Here is a 23,848-nt window from a genome sequence, read left to right on the forward strand (position 1 = left end):
TACGTGGGTGCTCGTCCATTTCCGTGAGTGCTCGAGTTTGTTGTGTTTGTTTGTGCAGTGTGAATTAGCCTGGGCCGGGTTTCCCAATAATGATGTATCTTAGCTCTAAAGAGCGCGTTCTACGAGCGAAGTTACGATCACTCGCAGCAATTCCACGTGCGTTTCCCAAAAATGTACTTAACATGAACGCGCGAGAATGCGCTCTAAGTGCTACTTAAGAGTCGCTGTCCATTTGTGAAGTGCTGAAATATAACCTTATATGGAATCGTTTCCTCTGAACGTTTCACCTAATAATTGTCATCTGATGTGGATTAGCAATCAAAACACGTCTATATAAAGCAACTACCTACAGGCTGAGGCACTGACAAAATGGCTGAACAAAAAAAAAAAAACAAGAAAAGATACCTTTCAAAAAGACGAAATAAATATCCTCATTTAATTCAGATGTGTATTTATAATTTTTTTGTTTGTTACCTGCCCTCATAAAAAAAAAAAAAAAAATCCAATGATCATAAAAAATCCAATGATCATAAAGTCAGTTTCCACAAAAATAATAAGCAGCAGAACTGTTTTTTTTATCAACATTGATAATAATGAGAATATTAAAATAAAAATAATAATAAAAAAAAGTGTACAATAAAGTACAATCAAAACCTTATAGTATTATCACAATGCACTTGAATAAAGTTAAAGGTGTAATCTGCCGGTTGTCCTGTAGGTGACCTCATAACTCTGTCTTCTTACGATACACTTAGAGCTTTACGATTACTCCAGAGCACTCGTACATCTACGATCATTTTCAAGTGCTACTTAAGTTAAGATGCTTTTGGGAAACAGACCGTAATATTAAGATCACTCGTACGATCGTTTTTATGATCAATTTAGGCTTACGATGCTTTTGGGAAACGCAGCCCTGAACAGTACAACTGTATTCTTGTTCAACACTTCCTAGTCTCAACCCTGTTTTTGTGCCTGAATCCTAACCTGCCCTTAAAGGGGTCATATAATGGTACATGCGCTTTTACAAGTTGATTGTACCGAAATGTGTGTTGGCAGTGCCTGTACACAACCATTCTATAATGATAAAATCCATCCAGTGTTAATCTCCTTATATGTTTTCCCCTGTCTCAAATCGAGCCGTCTGACCGTGTGACATCACACGGTGGGACGCCCCTCCCACGATTGTTAATTGACAGCAGCGTTTCAACACAGCGAGCTGTCATCATTGTCCGTCATCGTTGATACGCTGGAGCAGAATGGCGTCTAAGCGATTGTAGTGTTCTGTTCTTGGGTGTAATACCGAACACAGCAGTCATTGATGTTCCTAAATCCGAACCGCTGAAGACGCAGTGGCTGAATTTTGTTTTCGAAGGGAATATTCCCCCCGATCAACGTCAATGCTTTCATGTTTGCGCGAATCATTTCTCACCAGAATGCTTTATAAACCAGGGTCAGTATAAAGCAGGTTTTGCTAAGAAGCTGCTCTTGAAAAAAGGATCACTACCAACTATTCGTGTTCCTGCTGCACCTCCAGAAGTGAATGTAACTTTTTATTAACCTTTATATTAATCTTGGCAAACCGCTTGCACGCTTCACGATGAATGCGACTAAAGTTTACAGGGTAAGTTACATTACGGCATGCTTTCTATGTATGAAGTTCTCAATATAATTCATAATCCCACGTTTATAATGAGCAATGCATTATGGTTATTACAAACTGTGTACGCTGATGATAAAGTTAACATGGTAACACTACAATCTGTCAATGAACTAACGTATACATCAGTGAACACATAGAATTCTCGATACCCTGCCAGTACAAAGATAGATCAAAGTGACATTACGTTAACCAACCATTCAGAAACGTTATAAATGTCAGAAACCTTAATTGTCAAACGTCATCTTCTTCTGGGTCCGGCTCTGGTTCAAATTAATACGGTTGCATTCAGAGACTCCCGTTGCCATTCTTAATCCAAAATATACCTTCAACTGTTGTCAAGGCAACACTCCACATGTGTTGTGTCGAACGCCCCACAGAACAGAGGGGCGGGGTGAGCAAAGCTCATTATCATTTAAAGTCACATGCACTGTCTTGCTGAAAACAGAGCTGTTTTTGACAAGGTAAAATGAGTGTTTTCTTACAATACTAATGAGAATTTTTAATTAAAGTATATTACAAACTTTTCATTTAGACACTAAAGAATCATATTAACTTGTACAAAAATGGAATTATATGACCCCTTTAAGATAATACCAGGCTCAAAACACATTAGCTAATGATTATTCTTCTCTGTTTTCTAGTCCTATCTGACAGTAAAATGTATTTATGGGTTTCAGTGTTCCCAGAATATGCTGACAAGCATTTTCTACAGCATTTGCAGTTTACATTAATAAGGTCTTTAGTTCTGCAGCTTTAGTTGTGAGTTTCTTGTTAATTGGAGGGTCTTGTGTGGAGTATATTGTTTCCTGAAAACAACACAATACATTTTTAGGTTTTGTTGGGGAAGGTCAAGCAGAAAGCTCCCTCATAAAAATTCTTTGTACTTACTACTGACACCAATTAACACTTAAACTGTTACAGTCTCCTCTGCTGTGCTGCAGGCTCTGAAACGATTAATTTTAACAAAGGATTTGGCTTATTTAGCTTGCCTTTTAAAGGGATTGTTCACCCAAAACTAGAGAGAGAGAGAGAGAGAGAGAGGCTTTTTGAAGAAATGTACTTCTGTCATGACAACTCTCAGAGTGTTTGGCATGGTAGCTAATAGGTATTAGCCTGGCTCCGTACTCCTACGTACTTCGGCTCAATTTTCATTTTCCTTCAGTACTCCGTCTGGGATTGCGGTATATTCTCTGGTTTTCTCCAGTCAAATTTTAATCAGTCCACTCAGCGAACAGAGGGAGTGGCTGAGAACGATGACGTTGATGACATGCGCTAGTTTGAGATGACATACGTCATGACCAAACGTTAGCGATTGGTAATGGCAGATCCAGAGTGGCTCTGGGCAGATCCAATAGTTTTAAACTTCAACAGAGTGCCTGCTTTAAAGGAAGTTAACGCTTGTCAATGGAGAGTGGCCAGACTCTCTGTACAAATGAAATGTACGAGAGTCTGGTAGGACCAGGCTAAATAGGTATGACAATGTTGATATATTTGGTTTTGGCAGAATAGAGCTGTTTGTTATTGCTGCTGCTGTTGCTGCTGCTGTACAATATAGCTTACATGAATTACCTGTAGCAGATCTATACAGGTGGAGCTGGTGAAGGTGGAGGGTTTCTAAAAGCGCGCTGCACTGCTACAGCAAATGCTAACCAAGTATATGAAGGCTGAGCATGCAGTCTCAATGCTTACTGGTACAGCATGAACCTGTGCCCTATAGAGAATGTGATTACAATCTGGTTGAATTAAGTACCTATTAGCCTGCAACAACTAGAGTTTCATGACAGAAAGTTCTATTTGTTGCTCTTTTGAGACAAAACACTATAAAAGCATCATTAAAATACAACTGCACTGCTGTTTATTTCAAGTCTTTTGAAGCCATATGTCATCTTTGTTTGAGGATCAAACAAACAAACAAAACTTGACATCCACCCTATGGCTTCATGAGAAAAATATTATTGTTTGATCTGTGAATGAATCAGTCCTTTGAGTTTTTTCAATGAATCGTTAATCTAGTTCACAACAACTGTCTGAATGATGTGTTCATGGTCTGATCTGATTCTCTAATTCAGCTAACAGACTCAATGATTAGTGTATAACAACTTGCTGGAAGGGAAGATTATCAGTGAAAAACAAGTTAAATTATGGTTTATTCCTCACACAAGGCTGTTATATTGCTTCACAAGACTTGGAATGTAGTGCACAGATGAGATGGACTACTTTTATGGTGCTTTTTGAAGCTTTTTTGAAGCGCTTTTATTCATTGTTATTGTGTGGAAAAATAAGTGATGACAGAATTTTCATTTTTAAGTGAACTATAACCAGCATGCAGGCCAAATCTCCTTTTGTTACCATCTTGTCTACTTAAAATCCCCATTATCCCAAGCAAGTCTCTGTAGCCCATGTAGCTCTCTCTTTGCTTTGGGGTTGGGTGGTTTGTAGCGCTAATAGGATGCCATGATGGATTCAAAAGCCTGGATGAAAAGCAACTCACAACCACTATGGGACATTTTGATCCCCCCAGTCAAAGCAGAGTTCCCTTGTGGTCCACATGGCTGAGATCTATTTCAGAATAGATGTGGTTTAGCTCAGCATTTATGCTAAGGCTATAACTGCAACTGAATTTGGCTTCAGGCAGGTTCAGACAGTAGGCTGAGATGAGTCAGACCACCAAGCACCCTGGAGCAAGTAACATCCTTCAAACCGTATCGCAGAGGTCAGAGGAAAAGCCCCAATCAAGACGTATAACATGATTGATCGTGGTGCAGAGCTCTCAGCACTGAACATGAAACCCTCCAGTCACTCTGGATGTGAAATACTTGACACACTGATAACAGGCTTCTTGGCAAGGGCATAGGTTGTTAGGGACATTTTGTTGTTTATTTGTTTTGTTGAGTTATTGTCTGTGACTGTCCATCTATCGATCTATCTTTTTGTCTGTCTATCTGTCCATCCATCCATCTGCCTGGTTGCCTGTCATTTAGTCTGTCTATATTTGTCAACTTTTGTATAAACTAATAATAATGAGAAAAAATACAATGGAATTAAAGGCACAATATGTAATTTTCGTCGCTAGAGGGTGCTTAATCAAAACAAAGGCGAAGCTTGATGATTCTGTTAATGAGTGTGGATTCATGGGAGTTGTCATCTTCACCTCCACAGCTGATGGAAAGGATTCCAACGGACGCGAGCAGAAATAATGTTAATGTATTATTTGAATGAGGCCACTGGAACAAATGGTAATGAAAGACACCTGCGATACACATCGGTTTCAAGGCCAGCGGAGCTTTTATTATGCACTGCAGTTGGCCGCCCTCCGCTCTTTTTGCTGCGCATGTGGGGTATATAACAATGATTCGTTTTCTGTTGATAAATGTATCCTAACAGTTTCTGACATGTCCAATAAAACAAATAATGTATTAAGGGGTGATGAATTGAGAAATCAACTTTCCCTTGAGCGTTTGATATATAAAAGTTCATCGTGATATAAGAATATCCTGTAAGTTTCAGAGCTGAAAACGTCCTTGTTAGTCAAAGAAAAGCCTATTGACACCAGGCCCAGAAAACGAGAGATCTCACTATATGTCGACCATGGATGTTAAAGAATGCAGAAGCGCCGCCTCAAGCCCGCCCACCGACTCGTGGGTCACGCTACCGAGCAATAAACATGCCGGTTCCCACTCACGTGTGTAAGACATTGTGCGTTTGTTCACTTCATTTCACGGCGGAATCTTGTAAAGTCTTGTAAACAAGATACAGGTCGAGACTGGATTTGTAGACATAATGAGATTAAAACACAATGCTGTACCTTCTATATTGGATCCGACAGGAACGGTGCAACACACACTTATGTGAGTAAAACATGTTTTTTATATGTGTTAGTTTTGCATTGTTACAGATCGTTTGATATCTGTTGATTACATACCTTAGCACGCAGTCACAGGCTGGAGAAGGTGTTATTGGTTCATTCGTGATCAGACTCAGACTTGAAACTCCAGTGCTCGCAAAGCCCAACATCCCAGGGCTATGTGTTTTTCAGACGGGCTACCAAAACTTATCACCGGCCTGCCTACGGGCTTTCTTAAATAGTGAAATAACATTCCTTTCTTCCTTTCGTGTGCGCGCGTGTGTGTGTGTACGGGTTGCGGTTATATTCACTGATCGGACGGGCCAATAAAAAAATAACAATTTCAATCAATCGCGGGTGGATGAGAGATGAATCATTGTGTTTGTTTGATAAAGATATTTTGCGAGTCCTGTGAGCGTTTCCCCAGACACTTTCAAAACAATTCCCACATGTACTGAGGGGATATGAAGCTCATAAAATATGCAAATCTTATCCAATCCTAGCCGTGGGCATTTACTTCCAAGTCTTCAGTGCGGCCCGCCCATAAAAACCGACCGTTTTTCAGAGAGCCTATTACTTATTCATTATGATGTTTCTGAATGTAAAAACCATGCAAACATCATAAGTTGACCTCAGACAACAGTATAAAAAAAAAAAGCCAGTTCATGACACCTTTAAACTGTCTTTGGTGGTTCCATGGTTTCTATGAGAGTAAAACTGGAAATCAGGGGGAATGCGGATATGACGTCATTGACAGGCAACGCACTGACATGGTCCGTGTCCTGGTTAAAATAGTTGATTCCTCTGGATTTAAACAATGTTGGAAATGTTTGGGATAATGTAAGTACACAAGTCAACAAAGTATATAACATTGTTCTAGTGATTTTTGGATATTTGAATCTAAAAATCGTACATATTGTGCCTTTAAATAATTAAATTTAAGTCTTTCTGCATTGTTTCCTGGTGTTTTAGACAATGTAAAGGACAAAACTGAACCATTGAATCGATTCTCAAGATATATACTTTCATTAAACGGATGAAAACATAATACATAATAGTGCTTCTATTATAATACTTTTTTTGGTACTGTGATGGCTTGAAAAAAAAGGGCTTAGATTATTCACTTGTCTCACAACTTTTTTTTGTTGGGACAATACCCACCATACCAATTTTTTTTGCCTTTAAACTTTTCAACAAAACCATTTCATAAAATATGCTAATGTTCACAGCACATTCTATATTAAAATTAGATACATTGAGAGCTGGTTTTAAACCAGCAAACACGCAGTGACATTTAAGGAACTGGGCGTAAATGATCTTACATTATGAATCTGCATGTAAAAGAGAGAAAATAATTAATCTGAGAACTTCTCTCACGCTGGTGCAGGGACACTGGCAGTACAAATTGAAAACCACAGGCTGTGGGTGTGTTAAATAAACCCACAACCTGAAACAGGGAAAACTGATCTGAGAGAGCTGTTACTCCTATTCAGGTGGATGAAATACCAGAAAAGTGGCTCAACTGTTTGTGAGTGTTATATGTGAGAGATATAGTGCCTGCATGCACCTTGGCTTCATATAAAGTTCATTTGTGGATCTGGATACAATTTATACTGGATGATTCCCGCTTTGTATTAAAACCCAATTGCTTGAAAACTACAGCATTGGCTTTATAACTAACTCTTAAAGGTGCAGTGTGTAATATTTAGTATGAGGATCCTATTCACAGAAATGCAATATAATATACATAACTATTAGGGCTGTGAATCTTTGGGTAGGCAGCGAATCGATTCAATCAACGATTCATAAGTTTTCGATTCGATTCAAGAACAATTTTTGCCAATTCTTAATGATTCAATTCGAGACGATTCACATTAAAATTCGATGCGATTCGATTATGCATTTTTTTATATGCATTCATATGATTATTAAAATGCTTCCCCAAATGTGTCTTAGTCAGGGTGTGAATTACACAGCAGCCTTCAGGGGTCAGAGAGTGGGCAAAAAAACCCCCCAAAAAACGGTAACACTTTACATTAAGGTACATTAGTTCACATGAACTAATAATTAACTGCACTTATAAAGCATTTATTTATATTTGTTCATGTTAATTTAACATTTACTAATGCATTATTAAAATCTTGCTAACATTAGTTAATGCACTGTGAACTAACATGAACAGCTGGATTTTTATTAACTAACGTTAACAAAGATGAACTGATGCTGAACAGAGGTGTTGTTCATGGTTAGTTCATGTTAACTAATGCATTAACTAATGTTAACTTATACATCCTTATTGTAAAGTGTTACCAAAAAAAAAAAAACTTTTTCCATTGACCATTGTTAATGTTAGTTCACATTATTACTTTATTGTTTTATTATTATTACACACTTTACTTTAATAGCCTATATAAAATGGCATTTGGAGAAATTTGCATAAGCCAAAATTTAAAAAGACTTTAAAAGTATTTTTAGTTAATGCTAACTATTGTGTAGGATAATGTTAATGGCTACACAACCTTATTAAAGTGTTCCAGGCATTCCAGGCACCTTTTTAAGCAGAGCTTTTGATTAATTTGTTACTTTAATTTTTCAGTTTTATTTATTCTTATTTTTTTATTTTTTTATTATTCTTATTTTTTTTAAATCTGTAGCACTTTGAGATTTTGTTTAATGTCAGGTGCATTGCAAATAAAATGTATTATTAATATTATTATTATTATTAAACATGCTTCCATGCAGAGACTAGAATATCATGCACTTTTCCAACTAATCCTAAACTAACTTTTCTTCACGGAATAGAAAGAAAAGCCTTCTTTGTTCTCTTTATACAGAACATTTTCCTTATGATGATCCTGAAAGAAAACGCGCCGTGTGTCTACTGTTGCTATAGTATGGGACGCAACTTTAATGGGCATCTGATTGATAAACCGCACACGCTTATTTCAGTGTTGTTAATGTTGTAAAGTTAGTTCCCTTTCAGTCGGTCACTACGACGTACGTCGGTAATACCGACGAATTGGGATCACTTCAGAGAGCCCCTATCAGCTTTGAGAACTAAAGAACAGGCCAATGAACAATTGGCATGCGAGATTTTCATCTTGCGCTCCGCCCCGCGGCACGGGTATAAACAGGAAGCGAGAGCATCGCACTGACGTCATTCACTTCGGAGCCGAACAGCGTTTGAAGTTCAGACTGCTTCCTGATTTCATCAGCGATTTCAGAGCTAAGAAGAGGAAAAAGAAGAGGAACGTTGTACTGGTGTGACGGCTTCTCCAGCGGGACCGCGAACTCAAGCTGCACTTTAAAAAACAACTGCTGTTATCACAGCAACAAGGCTGTTGGTTTCGGTGGGCGTTCCCGTTTTTGAGTGCAAACACAGGCTGCACTATTTCCTGTGTGTTGCCGCGGTCTCCCTGGGTGCTTCAGCACTCTCTTAAAAGAGCGTTTCCTCACAAAGAGAGCAACACGGGTGTGACACTGCGTCTTTTTCAAGATGTCATTCCACACGTGCGTTTCTGGATGCGGTCGTTCCCTCTCGCCCGCTGACGGCCACAATCACTGCATCACGTGCCTGGGCTTACAGCACGCTGAGGCAGCGTTTGTGAATAGCTCGTGTTCCCACTGCGGGAACATGACTATTGCGGTGCTTAGGTCGAGACTCTCCTACCTCCGGGAAGGCGGAATCCCCCTCCCCATACCTCGATCTAGAGCTATCCCTAACCAGGATAGACATACTTCGACGGATGGCCGGGGTGACCTGAGGATCACGTTCAGGACAAACCCGCCGAGTGTCCCTCCGCAGGTCCCTGAACCCTCTCAAGCACCGCTGCCGGTGGCGCCTCCGGAAGAGATCGCTGGTCCCGCCCACGGGCGCCCAGTCATCTCTTTCGGGGCACCCGCGGACGAGCAGATGTCGATTGCTGCATCGGAGGGGGAGTTCCAGTTCTCGGAGGATGAGGACTCAGCTGTACTGCCTCCCTCTGGGAGAGTGGCAACGGTTGAGTCGGACCCCGAGTTGACGGCTATGCTTTCCCGGGCCGCCGAAAAGGTCGGGCTTGAGTGGAACCCTCCACCACGTCCCGAACCTTCTAGGTTGGATGATTGGTTCCTGGGGGGGGGGTCGCGCTGGTTCTCAGCGTCCCGCCCCAGTGCCATTCTTCCCGGAGGTGCATGAGGAGCTTTCCAGGTCGTGGACGACACCCTTTAGTGCCAGAAATAGACCTGGAGGCTCCTCCCTCCTCACTACCCTTGACGGCAGACAGGCCAAGGGTTACGAGAGGATCCCGTCAGTCGAACGCGCCGTCGCGATGCAGTTGCGTCCGGCGACCGCCTCCGAGTGGCGTGGTGATCCTCGTCTCCCGTCCAAAGCCTGTAGGTTTTCGTCCAGTCTAACTGCGAAGGCCTAGAGGTCCTGCAGACACTCATGCACTCATGGACATGCACTAGGGTAGGTATGACCCAGAGCTCCTTCGGGAGCTCCGGGCGGCGACGGACCTCGCACTCCAGGCGACGAAAGTTACCGCCCGTTCCGTTGGTCAGGCGATGTCCACCTTAGTGGTCCAGGAATGGCATCTCTGGCTCAACCTGGCCGACATGAGGGAGACTGATAAGAACCGGTTCCTGGACTCCCCCATATCGTCGGCCGGGTTGTTCGGCGACGCGGTCGAGAATTTCGCCCAGCAATTCTCGGCCGCCCAGAAGCAGACGGAGGCCATTAAACATATCCTGCACCGGTGGCCCGCTGCTGCCTCCACCCAGCCGCTGGCCGCAGCACCTCCGCCTGCCCGTCGCCGAGGACGTCCTCCTGCGGCCGCCTCCGCTCCCGCCCCAGCCCAGCAGCAGCCTCCACCCGGCCGTGGGCTTGGAGCCGGTCGCGGGAAGAACGTCCAGCCCGCTCAGGCCGCTGCCAAGCCAGGTGGCAAGCGCCGTCGTAAGAGACCCTGAGACGGGCCGCCCAGAGATGGAGGAAACTGCTCTTCAGGAGATGGCTGCAGCACCACTCCTTCCCCCGGAGGAGGGCCGGGGGAGAATTATTTGTCTGTCTGTTCCGCCACTGGCCCCAGTGCCAGTGGTACCCAAATTATAAATAAAAGAGCAGTTTCCAACATCTCTGGGTGCCAAGAGAGCGCGTCTGGCGGTATGCAACGCTACCATGCCTCGTACCCCTCAGACACCTCTCCCCTCGCCAACAGGGCGGACGCACACAATGTGCCTCCCCACGCTTGCCCGTCCCCTCAGCGGATGCAGGTCGTGTGTCAGACCCAGACCCCTGCACGGACCACTCCCATGTCGTCCTGGGGCCCCTGCGTTCCGCTGCGCTGCCCCGCTCCGGGTACGTCTGTGGTGCCGATGATCCCGCTTGTTCGGTCTCTGGAGGCCTGGCTAGCGCTTCCCAGCCAGTCTCGCTGGCTCATCCGGACCATCAGACTCGGCTATGCGATTCAGTTCGCCCGGCGTCCCCCGAAGTTCAGGGGTGTCCACTTCACATCTATACCGAAGGAGCGCGCCCCGGTGCTTCAGGCGGAGATCGCTGTCCTATTGGCGAAGGACGCGATAGAGCCGGTCCCTCCAGCCGATATGAAGTCCGGGTTCTACAGCCCGTACTTCATTGTACCCAAGAAAGGCGGCGGGTTACGGCCGATCTTGGACCTGCGTTACTTGAACCGCTCCCTCCACAGGATGCCGTTCAGAATGCTAACGCAGAAACGCATCTTCAGGTGCATCCGTCCCCAAGATTGGTTTGCAGCGATCGACCTGAAGGACGCGTACTTTCATGTCTCGATTCTCCCTTGACACAGACCGTTTCTACGCTTTGCTTTCGACGGACGGGCATATCAGTACAAAGTCCTGCCCTTCGGGCTGTCCCTGTCGCCCCGTGTCTTCACGAAAGTCGCGGAGGCGGCCATTGCTCCCATGAGAGAGCGTGGTGTTCGCATCCTCAACTATTTCGACGACTGTCTGATTCTGGCCCAGTCGCGGGAGCAGTTGTGCGAACACAGGGACATGGTGCTTCGGCACCTCAGCCGGTTGGGTCTTCGGGTCAACTGGGAGAAGAGCAAACTCTGTCCCGTACAGAGGATCTCTTTTCTCGGGATGGAGATCGACTCGGTCGCCATGACAGCGCGCCTCACCGAGGAGCGCGTCCAGTCGGTGTCGAGCTGCTTGAGTACGCTCAAATGCAGTACAGCGGTCCCACTGAAACATTTTCAGAGGCTCCTGGGGCATATGGCAGCAGCAGCCGCAGTAACGTCGCTAGGGCTGCTCCATATGAGACCGCTTCAGCACTGGCTACACGACAGAGTCCCGAGATGGGCGTGGCACAGCGGGTCCCTCCGTGTCCAAGTGACGCCGAGATGCCGCCAAACCCTCAGCCCGTGGTCGGACCCTTCATTTCTACGGGCAGGAGTGCCTCTAGAACAAGTGTCCAGGCATCATGTTGTCCCACGGATGCCTCACCCACGGGCTGGGGTGCCACGTACAACGGGCTTGCAGTATCGGGTCTGTGGACGGGGCCCCAACTGCAATGGCATATCAATTGCCTGGAGTTGCTGGGAGTTCGTCTTGCTCTCAGCCGCCTCAAAGGGTCGCTCAAAGACAAGCACGTTCTGGTCCAGACGGACAGCACAACGGCCGTTGCGTACATCAACAAACAGGGTGGTCTACGCTCCCGCCGTTTGTCCCAACTCGCCCGCCATCTCCTCCTGTGGAGTCAGAAGCATCTGAGGTCCCTTCGTGCCATTCACATTCCGGGCCTGCTCAATAGTGCAGTCGACGAGCTGTCATGGTTGCCTGTGCTCCCCGGAGAGTGGCGACTCCACCCCCAGGTGGTCCAGCTGATCTGGAGTCGCTTTGGGGCCGCACAGATCGATCTGTTTGCCGCCCCCGACACGACCCACTGCCAGTTGTTTTATTCCCTGACCGAGGGGACCCTCGGCACGGATGCACTGGCACACAGCTGGCCCCGGGCTCTGCGCAAATATGCGTTTCCCCCAGTGAGCCTTCTTGCACAGACACTGTGCAAGGTCAGGGAGGACGAGGAGCAACTCCTCTTGGTAGCTCCGTACTGGCCCAACAGGACGTGGTTCCCGGAACTAGTGCTCCTCGCGACAGCACCTCCTTGGCCCATTCCTCTGAGGCAGGACCTTCTAACTCAGAGACGGGGCACCCTGTGGCACCCGCGTCCAGACCTCTGGAAACTCCATGTCTGGTCCCTGGACGGGACGCGGAGGTTCTAGGTGACCTACCGCAAGCGGTAGTCGACACCATCGCTTCCGCCAGAGCCCCCTCTACGAGACGGCTATATGCGCTGAAGTGGAACCCCCGAAAGTGTTCGGTCGGATCTGTGCTATCTTTTCTTCAAGACGGGTTGGAGCGAAGGCTGTCTCCCTCCACCCTCAAGGTATATGTTGCCGCTATCGCTGCAAACCATGACCTCGTTAATGGTGAGTCCTTAGGCAAGCACGATCAGATCGTCAGGTTCCTCAGGGGGGCGAGGAGATTAAATCCGCCTCGCCCTCCCTCTATACCCTCTTGGGACTTGACTCTGGTGCTGACCGCACTGCAGAGGGCGCCCTTCGAGCCTTTACAGTCAGTAGAGCTTAAGATCTTGTCTCTAAAGACAATCCTCCTGATTGCATTGGCCTCGGTTAAGAGGGTAGGGGACCTGCAGGCATTTTCGGTCGACGAATCGTGCCTGGAATTCGGGCCGGGTGACTCTCAGGTGACCCTGAGACCCCGGCCTGGATATGTGCCCAAGGTTCCCACTACTCCCTTCCGGGACCAAGTGGTGAGCCTGCAAGCGCTGCCCCCGGAGGAGGCAGACCCAGCCCTGGCTTTTCTCTGTCCAGTTCGCGCTCTGCGCGTCTACGTGGACAGAACGCAAAGCTTTAGGACCTCAGAGCAGCTCTTCGTCTGTTACGGAGGACAGCAGAAGGGAAAGGCTGTCTCCAAGCAGAGGATGGCCCACTGGATAGTGGATGCCATCGTCTTGGCGTATGAGTCCCAAGATGTGCCCTGCCCGCTCGGGGTTAGAGCTCACTCCACCAGGGGTGTAGCCTCTTCCTGGGCGTTGGCTCGTGGCGCCTCGCTGACAGACATTTGTAGAGCTGCGGGCTGGGCGACACCTTCGCTAGGTTTTATAGCCTATGTGTAGAGCCGGTGGCTTCTCTATTAATTCACGCATTTAGTAGATATAATCAAATGTTTATTTTAAAGCACTGAATCGCTATTGAATCGCAATTGAATCGCGATTCATTAGATTCTTAGCATTTTAAATTGAGTATCGACCGCATATGCATTGCCAGGATTTGTAATCGATGCATAGTGAAAATTAGTGAATCGTTACACCGCTAATAACTATGTTTTCAGTGGTTTATAAAGACCTTACATAATGAACCGTTATGTTTTTATTATCTTAGAATGCGACACTTCTATCTACATACTCCGCGGGTCCCCTTACAGTGTAGTCATAATTTTGCGGCGACATGTTTCTACAGTAGCCCTAAATGGACAAACTGTGTCGGCCACCGTAGCTTCTCTATGTAACTCACCGTTAGATGCCGCTAAAATTTACACAGTGCACCTTTAAAGCATCTATAGGGTTCGAGTTGAGTAAGTTGGTCGTTCTCACTCCCTTACTATCATTTCTCATTTTTGAGCACTTTGTAAACATGCCCAGAACGATGCGTGAACATAATCGATTACGTAAATTAGTCGATTTAACGTGGAATGCGCTGATTTGTCTGTAGCTATTGACTCTGCAGAAAGTTGGCGACTTCTGCACACTGTGCACCTCAGCATGCGCTGACCCCGCTTACGTGGCCTACCACTTCGTGGCTTTGTTGCTGTTGTTCCCAATTGCCTCCACTTTGTTATAAATACAACTTATAAATACAACTTACAGTTGATTGTAGAATATTTAGCAGTAAGGAAATTTCACGAATAGAATGGTACCAGGGTTGAATTCACTGAGCTCCTGAGAGTGACCCATTCTTTTCACAAATGTTTGTAAAAGCAGTCTGCATGCCTAGGTGCTTGATTTTATACACCTTTGGCATGGGAGTTATTGGAACACCTGAATTCAATGATTTGGAGGGGTGTCCCAATACTTTTGGCAATATAGTGTATGTATTACATTTCAAAGAGTTCTGTTTTCAGCCTCACATTGGAAAATGAAATTTTCGTACTGGCTGGGCTGTATCTGCATGGAATGGAACGATTAAGCAATGAGTAGGCTTTGGCCGATGGTGGAAAAGCAGCTTTAGATTATTACAGAGGGACTGTCAGTTTCTTGGCAACTGATTCTCTCTTGAGCTGTTTTATCCCCTATTTACAGTATTTTTGTGTACGTCCAGCCTCCATAAAGTGAGTCTATAAAACATTTTAATGTTGAGATCTTTTTGTTATGTAATTTATAAACAACAGTAAGCTGGGCCACAGACCTGTGAAAGTTGGTTTTGTGAGCAAGTTCTCAGTTTAATTGATGTTATGGTTTTAGCTGAGCAGTCCCACTGTTTACGAGTGTCCCTTTATTTTTAGCATGCCGCTGATTAATGTGTCCTTTTGCTTTATTCACTAGTGTAGAACTGATAGCATCTTTCATCTACAGCACCACCTGTTCTGAGAAGCGATTTTATTTGCTCTCTTACTTGCACACACAAACCGTTGTCTCTCTGATGATGACTTTTACCTTAGAGTTTCAATAGTTTTAAATATGTAAATGTTATTAGTACTATTGGATATCATTTGAATGTCAGTATTTGTGATATTTAGTCAGATTTCACCCTGTATTGCGTTGAATATCAAATATTTTGGGTATATTTTTTAATGAGGCATTTGTGGACACATTAATGTTTTTAACATTGGAAAATAGTTTGTTTTTTTAAAGTTGTTTTAGTGAAAAGGTAAAATGAGACCGTAAGATGGCCTAGAGGGATCCGAGTGACAAGTTGTTGCTAGTGTTATGATATTTTTGTTTAATACTTCACTAACACTTTACAATAAGGTCTCATTTGTTAACATGAGTTCATGTGTTAACTAACATGAACTAACAATAAGCAATACATTTGTTATAGTATTTATTAATCTTTGTTAATGTTAGTTAATAAAAATGCGGTCGTTCATTGTTTGTTCACGTTACTTGTGATTTTAATAATGTATTAGTAAATGTTGAAATTAACATTAATAAGATTAATAAATGCTGTAGAAGTATTGTTCAACTTTATTTTAAAGTGTTACCAATACTTCATTCATAGTAATAAGTAAGCTAAAGTAGGCTAAAGAAAATGTAAATGTAAATCTAGCTCATGGACATTTTTGATAACAACCCTATGAATAGGTTATTATTCATAGGGTTGTTATTAAAAATGTCCATGAGCTAGATGTACATTTACATTTTCTTTAGCCTACTTATTATTAAAAAAAAAACATTGACTAATTGAGTGAAATCATTCAATTTCAATTCATAGTGTTGCTATTATAACATATTTTCAATAAAAAAACATTGGAAAATAAATATGAACATATTCATAGGCCTAAACCACGGTTATGTTAGTTACTTTGTGTTTTAGTTTGGCTTTCCTTGTTTGTTTCTATGGAAACTGATTATGCTATGCACCTGTTTCGAGTTCCATTGATTAGCCTCCTTGGCTGGGGCCTCACTAAAAGATTTTTAAAATCTTATACGATTTTTTAAATGTGAGATACCACAAACATGATGATAAGAAATCATAGATTTAACCGTTTTGTTCCTCTAGTGTGTGGAGTGCCGCGATGTGATCAGGAAAAACAAGAGTCCCGTCTGTGAATACAGAAAATCTCACAAAATTTCTCACATCAGACGTAACTTTAAAGTAAGCAAACATGGCGGATGTCTGACAAGAACAAATTGAGCTTGTAGTGTATGTACTGCTATGTACAGAAAATGGGGTGGATGGAGACAGTGTGAACATAGACTTTACATGTTACAGCATGAACTGGAGGTGAGTCTTCCGTCAGCACGCTTTCTGATTGGCTTTTGTTTTGTTTCATGTGATAAGAGCGCGCATGCATTTGTCCTTGTGGTTCCCCCACACAACAGGATTTCTGATTGTAAATATTTACGATTTGAGATCGGGACGTCCTCACACCACAGGAAAATCAGATCAAATAATCTGTAGAACCATCAAGATAATCACCTTGGTTCTGTGTTCAGTATCGTTTGCGTTAGGTGGTTGTGTATCTTTACTCATTGTTATTCTCCTCCTTGTTTCCTTGGATTCTGATTAAAGACTGTTTGTTAGTTGTACTCCATTCATCGTGCTCTCATTGCAACCACCCACACAATTTATTTATTTATTTTTTTGTCAGTTGTTATTGTAGTTTTGTTTTGTTTTTTAACCTGGTTGTAATTCACCACAGTAAGATTTTACAAGCCATCTGTTTTGTATTTTTGCCATTTTATTTGTAATGTTCTGGATGTGCTCTTTTGACCTCCTGGTCAACATTGTGAAAATGTAGTGGTTAATGCTGAAGTACATTGGGGCAATAATGTAGTTTGTGTCAGTGTGTCGAACCTTTTTTAATTGGCTCCCTCTTCAAGACAAGGAGAACCCATCTCTAAGTGAGACAGAGAGATACACAGAAGCTTTGTTTTACATTCAGGGTATGTCTCTGGACAGTGCATGTCATAGACAGTTAATTTAACAACTGTGTAGATTCTGCAGTGCTGTCACGTGGACCCAATCAACAGTGTGTCAATCAAACCCTCTCTCATTTAATAGGACATAAGTATTCCAAGTCTCTCTGGGTAGAGTGCTCCCCGTGGCCTTCATGAGTAATACTCAAACTCCGGCTCCTGGGTCACTGTACAGCAGGCAGGAGGTGGAGACAAACAGAATCATGAAAAGAAAATACAGATAAAATGATTTTGCCATCTCCTAGCAACGGTTACAGTCACATGGTCACCTGTCACTTCTGCACTTCACTTCCCAGCATCCTTCTTGACTCTCACCTGCATGCACTTCATTATCACACACACCTGCACCTCGTCTGCACCTTCATCAGCACTCCTATTTAAGCACACACCTCACCTCAGTTCTTTGTCCGATCTCGTTTATACTACACGGACTACCTACCTGTTTCTCCAGCGTCCGGTTCTCCAGCGATTGCCTTTAAGTCTTCATTCGTCAAAGATAGAGGTGTGTGCATCCAACCTGGTTTCCTCTTCACCGTATTCCATGAGTTTCTGCACCTGTAAGGAAAGGAAATTCCACTATAATAACATTCAAAGAACATCAAGTCTCCATTGAGTGTATACTCATCTGTTGTTATTGCCTGTTGCTCCGTGCTGTCTCGAATAAACTCAGTTCACCATTCCTCTTTGTGTTCCGATATACATTCCGTAACAGCAGCTGTCTATATGCCCTTGTAGAGGATCAAATCATGAGGTTTCATAACTCCAAACCCTATGCCGAACCAATTAAACATATCTTTTGAAAGGTTGTGGTTGATGACCTTTTAATGCAAAGATCAAGCATCCTGCAGTCCATTCATCACAATGTACGTCATCTTGTGAAGATGCATTTATAAAATACTAAATTAGTGAATGGTTATTATGAAATGCTGAAGTAATTTAGTACTACAGTCTGTATTGTTGGGATTTGAAGTCCTCTGATGTTTAAATGAATGATCCTATTCCTCAGTAATATTCTGCTGAATATATTGTGATAGAGCTCCACATTAGTTTAGCTTTGCAAGAAATTGCTTATATCAGACTCCGGTTCTTTGTAAGATAGATGTGTTTTATTCAAGATTTTGCTGATTGCATCATGACATAGATGTAGATTTGTTACACTACACCCTGCTGCTTTAATCAAGATGAAGCTCTAAATCCAAGAAAAAGCTTTGCATTTTATTTTTCAACCCAAAATGTTCAATACAAATGAAGCAACAGGGGAACATTGAACCGGTCATTGTTAGAGCTCCATTGATTCCCTGCACACCTCTTTACCCCATGTCTCACCCAGTGAGACGGCAGCTTGTATATGCCTTTAGATATGTATAATTGTGCTCTTTAAGCAAATCCAATTTGTTTCTCAAAAGACTTCTCTCATCTCTTTCTTTCCACAGGTTTCCACATCTTTTATTTATATATTTCTGAGACCGTCTCGCCAAGAGACTGAATTTTCTCTTCAGTTTGTAGCTACAGCTGTGATAATTGAATTGCAATGGTATTCTGAAACTAATCTCTGCAAGAAATTGGAAAAATTTAGCTATTGTGTCTGGTTTGTTTGCTGGTTGGGAATATTGATGACTCACTCGTTTGGTCACACCAAAGTCACAAACATCAAGAAAAGAGCATATGACATTTACTGATTAAATTTGATTGGTTAGCATATGGTGATTATGTGATGCATTACTGTGACCTCCTTAGTAATCGTACACTCCTGGGTTAAAAACAAAATTTTTTTAGGTTATTGTAGACCGGGTAAACCCAGTCTGATCTGCCGGCGATTTGATTTTGCCCTGCAGCTCAGTCTGGAAACCTGTACATTCATTTCTACTGCTTCTGTTACACTTTTGTGGGAACCAAACACAGACTGGCTTATTCACCTGGCGCGCTATTGGCGGGTTTAACACGATGACGGATAGAGATGCGATTGGTTGTTGCCCGTTGATCACGCCTCTTTTGGTCTGATTTGTTGAAGGACTATCCAATTACGTACAGAGTCATTTAATTTATGCTTGTTTATCACACCTCTTGTGCAGTAGAAAATACATAACAGACTCCCCAGACCAATGTGCAATCTTAAATTGAGCTTGGTCTTGTGATAGCCAGACAATGGTTATTGGCAACTCAGTGCTTAATCATTTGTTTTGAAAGTAAGAATGATCCAGCCTCTGAGTTACAGAAAAACTATCCAACACCTGGGTAAAAATATAAAAAATAACCCAATAAATTGACCCAACAAGCTGAACCCAACATTTGCATTTGTGAGTGTCTATTCACACCAAGAGCAAATAGCGTGCCTTGTTGGCAAGTGCTCTTCGCACTAGCTCCGCCTAACAATGCCTGGTTCGGTCAAACAACATAAAAAAACCACTCATATTTCAATGTCTTCAGTGGTGCATTCAGTAAAGTGCAAGGCTTAAGGATCTTGGTTTTGACACAATCAACACGGGTTCGAATCCGCCTTTTGCAGAGCTCGCTTGTATCCCTTTTCTCATCACAAATCACATCGGACAGGCATTTACTTTCAATAAAAATTAAGAAAATGTTCTAAATGTGGAAATAAAGTTTATATAAATAATATTTTTAATAAATATAATCATTTACACTGTTATTATTGCATACTGTTTATGTACAACACTACTGAGGTGCAAATATGATGTATCTGTCATAATAAAGTATAAATAGCATCTAATTACTATTTACACATATTGCAAAGAACTACTTTCACACGGTGTAAATAGAATATATCACTATTTTCACTTACTATGCTATTTCATTTAGTAAATAGCATCTACAGCTATAGCATCTATTGCTATTTGCACAGTGCAAATAGCCGCTGCCAAAAAAATCCTTAACTGTCACCCCCCTTTATGAGAATAGACCTGAAAATCCAAACTCAAATGGTTGTAATACAAAAATGCTTTGGAATATAGACATATGACTTGCCTTGTTTTAAAGAAGACATTCGGCAGATTATTGCTGAAGTGAAAGCACTTCAAAAAAAAGTTATGGATTTAAGTGATTTAAATTTACTTTAAATCGAATGTACTGTACTAAATATGTTTTATTTTATATAAAATATGTATTTTACAAAATATTTTTTACTTTAAAATTACTATCAAATTCAAACCCTATATCTAACCAAGTTGTGTGTTCCAAATTTGAAGTTGTTATCACAAAAATTGAAGATTTTGTTTTGGTGTTGTACCAAAAATATCCACCGGGTGTCACCTACATTCCATTTAATATTTTTTTTTTTTATGCATTATCCTGTAACAAATTAACACATTTCTGTCCAAATATCACTTCTTTACACAAAATATGGAACCTTGTGACTCAATGTGTTTTGTCAAGATTATAAAAGGTTTTGACTATAAAGTAGTTCAGTACATTTTGTAATATGAAACCTGACACTGCCCACTAGGGCATTTCCACGGTAACGCAACGTCTAACTTCAAAACTGTTTTCATTCATTTGTAAAGTGTGGTTCAGTATATGGCATGTGAAAATATTTGCATGGATAGTAATACATGTGTTATTAACATATTACCGGTCACATTTTGACATGCACCATTTCCAAACCTGGCTTTATGTTCTCCATCGTGCTCTGTTAATGTAGGAAGCATGCTTTAGTCCTGCTCTTAAACTGTCAAATGTGTTTCTAACTCTTCAACAGAAATAGCAGCTGCTGGAAATGATTGTGATAATCTTTGCTCACTGGGTGTCTACTGAAGCACTGCTAATGCTACTAAATCTAGTGCTAATCAATCACCTGTAGGTTAAAATGACCGGTTATCATGGAGCTGCTCAAGAAGTCCTCACAGTTTATATCAACTTTTTTCTTACCCTTTTCTGGTTTCAACATGTCGATTTTATTTTTATAGCACTAACACATGCTTCATTACACTTCTGTCTCTGTTGGCTGAGGAGGTATTAATTCATCCGGTCTCTAATTCATTTTCTAAATGTTACATGGTCTTGGGTCATGGAAGAAAATGTGTTCTTTAATTATATATTTCATACAATAATAGTTTCATAATATCTTTAATTTTTATATCCATACTTTAATGATTTTGTCATGTTTTCATTGTCCTCTTTGCATGTATTTAAAGGGATAGTTCACCCAAAAATGAAAATATGCTGTTCATTTACTCATCCTCAGGCCATCCAAGATTTAGGTGAGTTTTTACAGTAGAACAGTAAAGAACATTTTTAGTCCTATGTGATTCATAGAATGGAAGACAATGGTGCCATCTCTTTGAGATTCAAAAAATCACATGCAGACAAAACCAAATTAATGCTTACATCTCCTGACGACACAATGAGGTCTTAAGAAAGCTAAACGATTGGCCTATGCAAGAAACTGAACATTATTTACAAAAAATTTACCTCTAATCCACAGCCTTGGCAAACCGTCCTGAGCATGTTCACAACAATCTGCAGCGCGAGCTAATGGCGTATGTGTGGGAGCTGATGCTGTTTGTACCATTAGTACGAACGTCTAAAGCTGTTTAAAAGTACAGGTCATCACATTGACTGATGATTTCGATGTAACAATAGACAACGTGAATTTCAGCTCATGCGTCATTATGCGACCAGAAGCTTGCGCTGCAGACTGTTGTGAACGCGTTCAGGACCGTTTGCCCAGGCTGTGGATTAGAGGTAAAAATACTGTAAATAATGTTGACTCTCTTGCATAGGCCGATCGCTTCTTTTCTTAAGACCTCTTAAGAAGAGATGTTTCATCAGGAGACGCGGGTATTCATTTAATAATAATAATAATATGTTAATTTTTTTATAGCACCTTTCAAGAACCCAAGGTCGCTTCACAATGGAGTACAAGAGTACAATCAATTTACAAAAAAAAAAAAGACAGTCAGCCTGTTCATTATAGCAAATAAACAAGCAGGTGTACAACAAATAACTCCAGATAGACAACAACAACAAAGTTATTGAATCAAAGAGAACAATTAACAGTAACTAGTCATGTAGCATAACATGAAGAAGTGTGAGATCACTTGAAGGCAGAGGAGGTGAGAGAAAGATAATTATTTACTGAGCAGAGAAAATAGATGAGTTTTAAGTTGGGACTTAAAAGTCTGGAGAGTAGGTGCGTTACAGATATTCGAGGGCAGCTTATTCCATAATTTAGGGCCAATAACACTAAAAGCCCTTCCTCCCACAGTAGAGCGTTTAAACTTGGGTACGACAAGCAGGTTTTCATTGCTGGATCTGAGGGTCCGGGCAGGAACATATGGTTGGACTAACTCAGCAAGATATTGTGGTGCAGGGCCATGTCTGGCTTTATAGACTAAAACTCACATTGAAGTTGGTTGATAATGGGAGGATTGTGTACAGATTTTTTATTAAATATTAGGGTTCAAGCAGCAGAGTTTTGCACCATTTGGAGGCGATGTACAGCCTTAGTAGGTAAGCCGCTGGATAAGGCGTTACAGTAGTCCAATCTGGAGGATATAAAAGCGTGAATAACAGTTTCGGCATCGTTAAAGCAGCACTAGGTAACTTTTCAACCTTCATAATATATTTTCAAAACTCTTGTGATGATACATCGACTTACAATAGGTTGAATGACACGTCTGCCATAGCCTGACGGGGTCTGTATCGTTTTTAATCGTACTTTTAAACTTCGGGTTTCGGGTAGTAACCCGAGAAAAAAAAGAACTACAAAATTCGACTGCTTTACAGCATAAACGTCACTTCCACCACCACCCCCACTTCCTTAAATTCGGACGTGTGAGCCAAACTATCATTTGTTTGCCAAATGTTATAGTCATGGCCGAAGCAGCACAGAAAAATAAGAAAGCAAAGGTTTTGTCGGAGGAAAGCAAAAAGAGGAAACGAGAAAGTGATCGGATTAAAGGCAGGACGAGGATCAACATTGGGCAGCGTTTGCTCGTTGGCGTGAGCTGGAGGAGGAGGGGCTACATTCTTGCAAGAAAATACGTAATACATACAAAATCATATTTTAGGATACCTAACATGTCTGTGATATTGGTTTATTTGTCTTTCCTCAAGCTATAATGCAAATCGATTTTTCAAATTTGCAGATTCATCTAGGGTAGCTTGATATTATAATATTGACGATATATGGTTATTACCTACCACTCAAACATTGAACTGAAGTATCATATAGATCCTGTAAAACGGGAACCAATAGACTTGGCTACTATAATGACGCTGGCTTGTAAACGTGAGCATCGCGATCATTTGGCGTTTGAAAAAAATAAAACCCATGAAATTATATTCATACGACATGCTGAAACATATGCCACTGTACCTGGGATGAAGACATTTCACACGCGACGCAAGCAGAACACCTGCATGTGAACTCCGGCAGTGTTCAGGGCTATCATGGTTGTCATGTCAACAAATGCACGTGCGATGCATCCGCTGATGTAGAATGACAGTTTACGACAGTAGTAGAGCACAATACTGTTTCCCAACTGTAGGGGGAGCCCGAGAGCAAAAGTTACCTAGTGCTGCTTTAAAGTTAAGGGAGTGGCGGATATGAACAATATTTTGCAAGTGGAAAAAGCATGATTTAACTGTCTGACCAATATGTGAGTCAAAAGATAACGTGGAGTCAAGCAATACTCCCAGATTTCACACA

The 23,848-nt window shown here is 42.2% G+C and overlaps 1 protein-coding gene across 2 annotated transcripts in view; it reads left to right on the forward strand.

Moving 5' to 3' along the window:
* The window catches only part of grid1a (glutamate receptor, ionotropic, delta 1a), a gene marked incomplete at its 3' end in the record, with an annotated part of 383,513 nt that overhangs the window by 227,395 nt on the left and 132,270 nt on the right, over positions 1-23,848 (forward strand). The gene's annotated exons all lie outside the window — the stretch shown is intronic.

This window comes from Gobio gobio (genome assembly GCF_949357685.1).
Source record: "Gobio gobio genome assembly, chromosome: 13".
NCBI classification, from domain to species: domain Eukaryota; kingdom Metazoa; phylum Chordata; class Actinopteri; order Cypriniformes; family Gobionidae; genus Gobio; species Gobio gobio.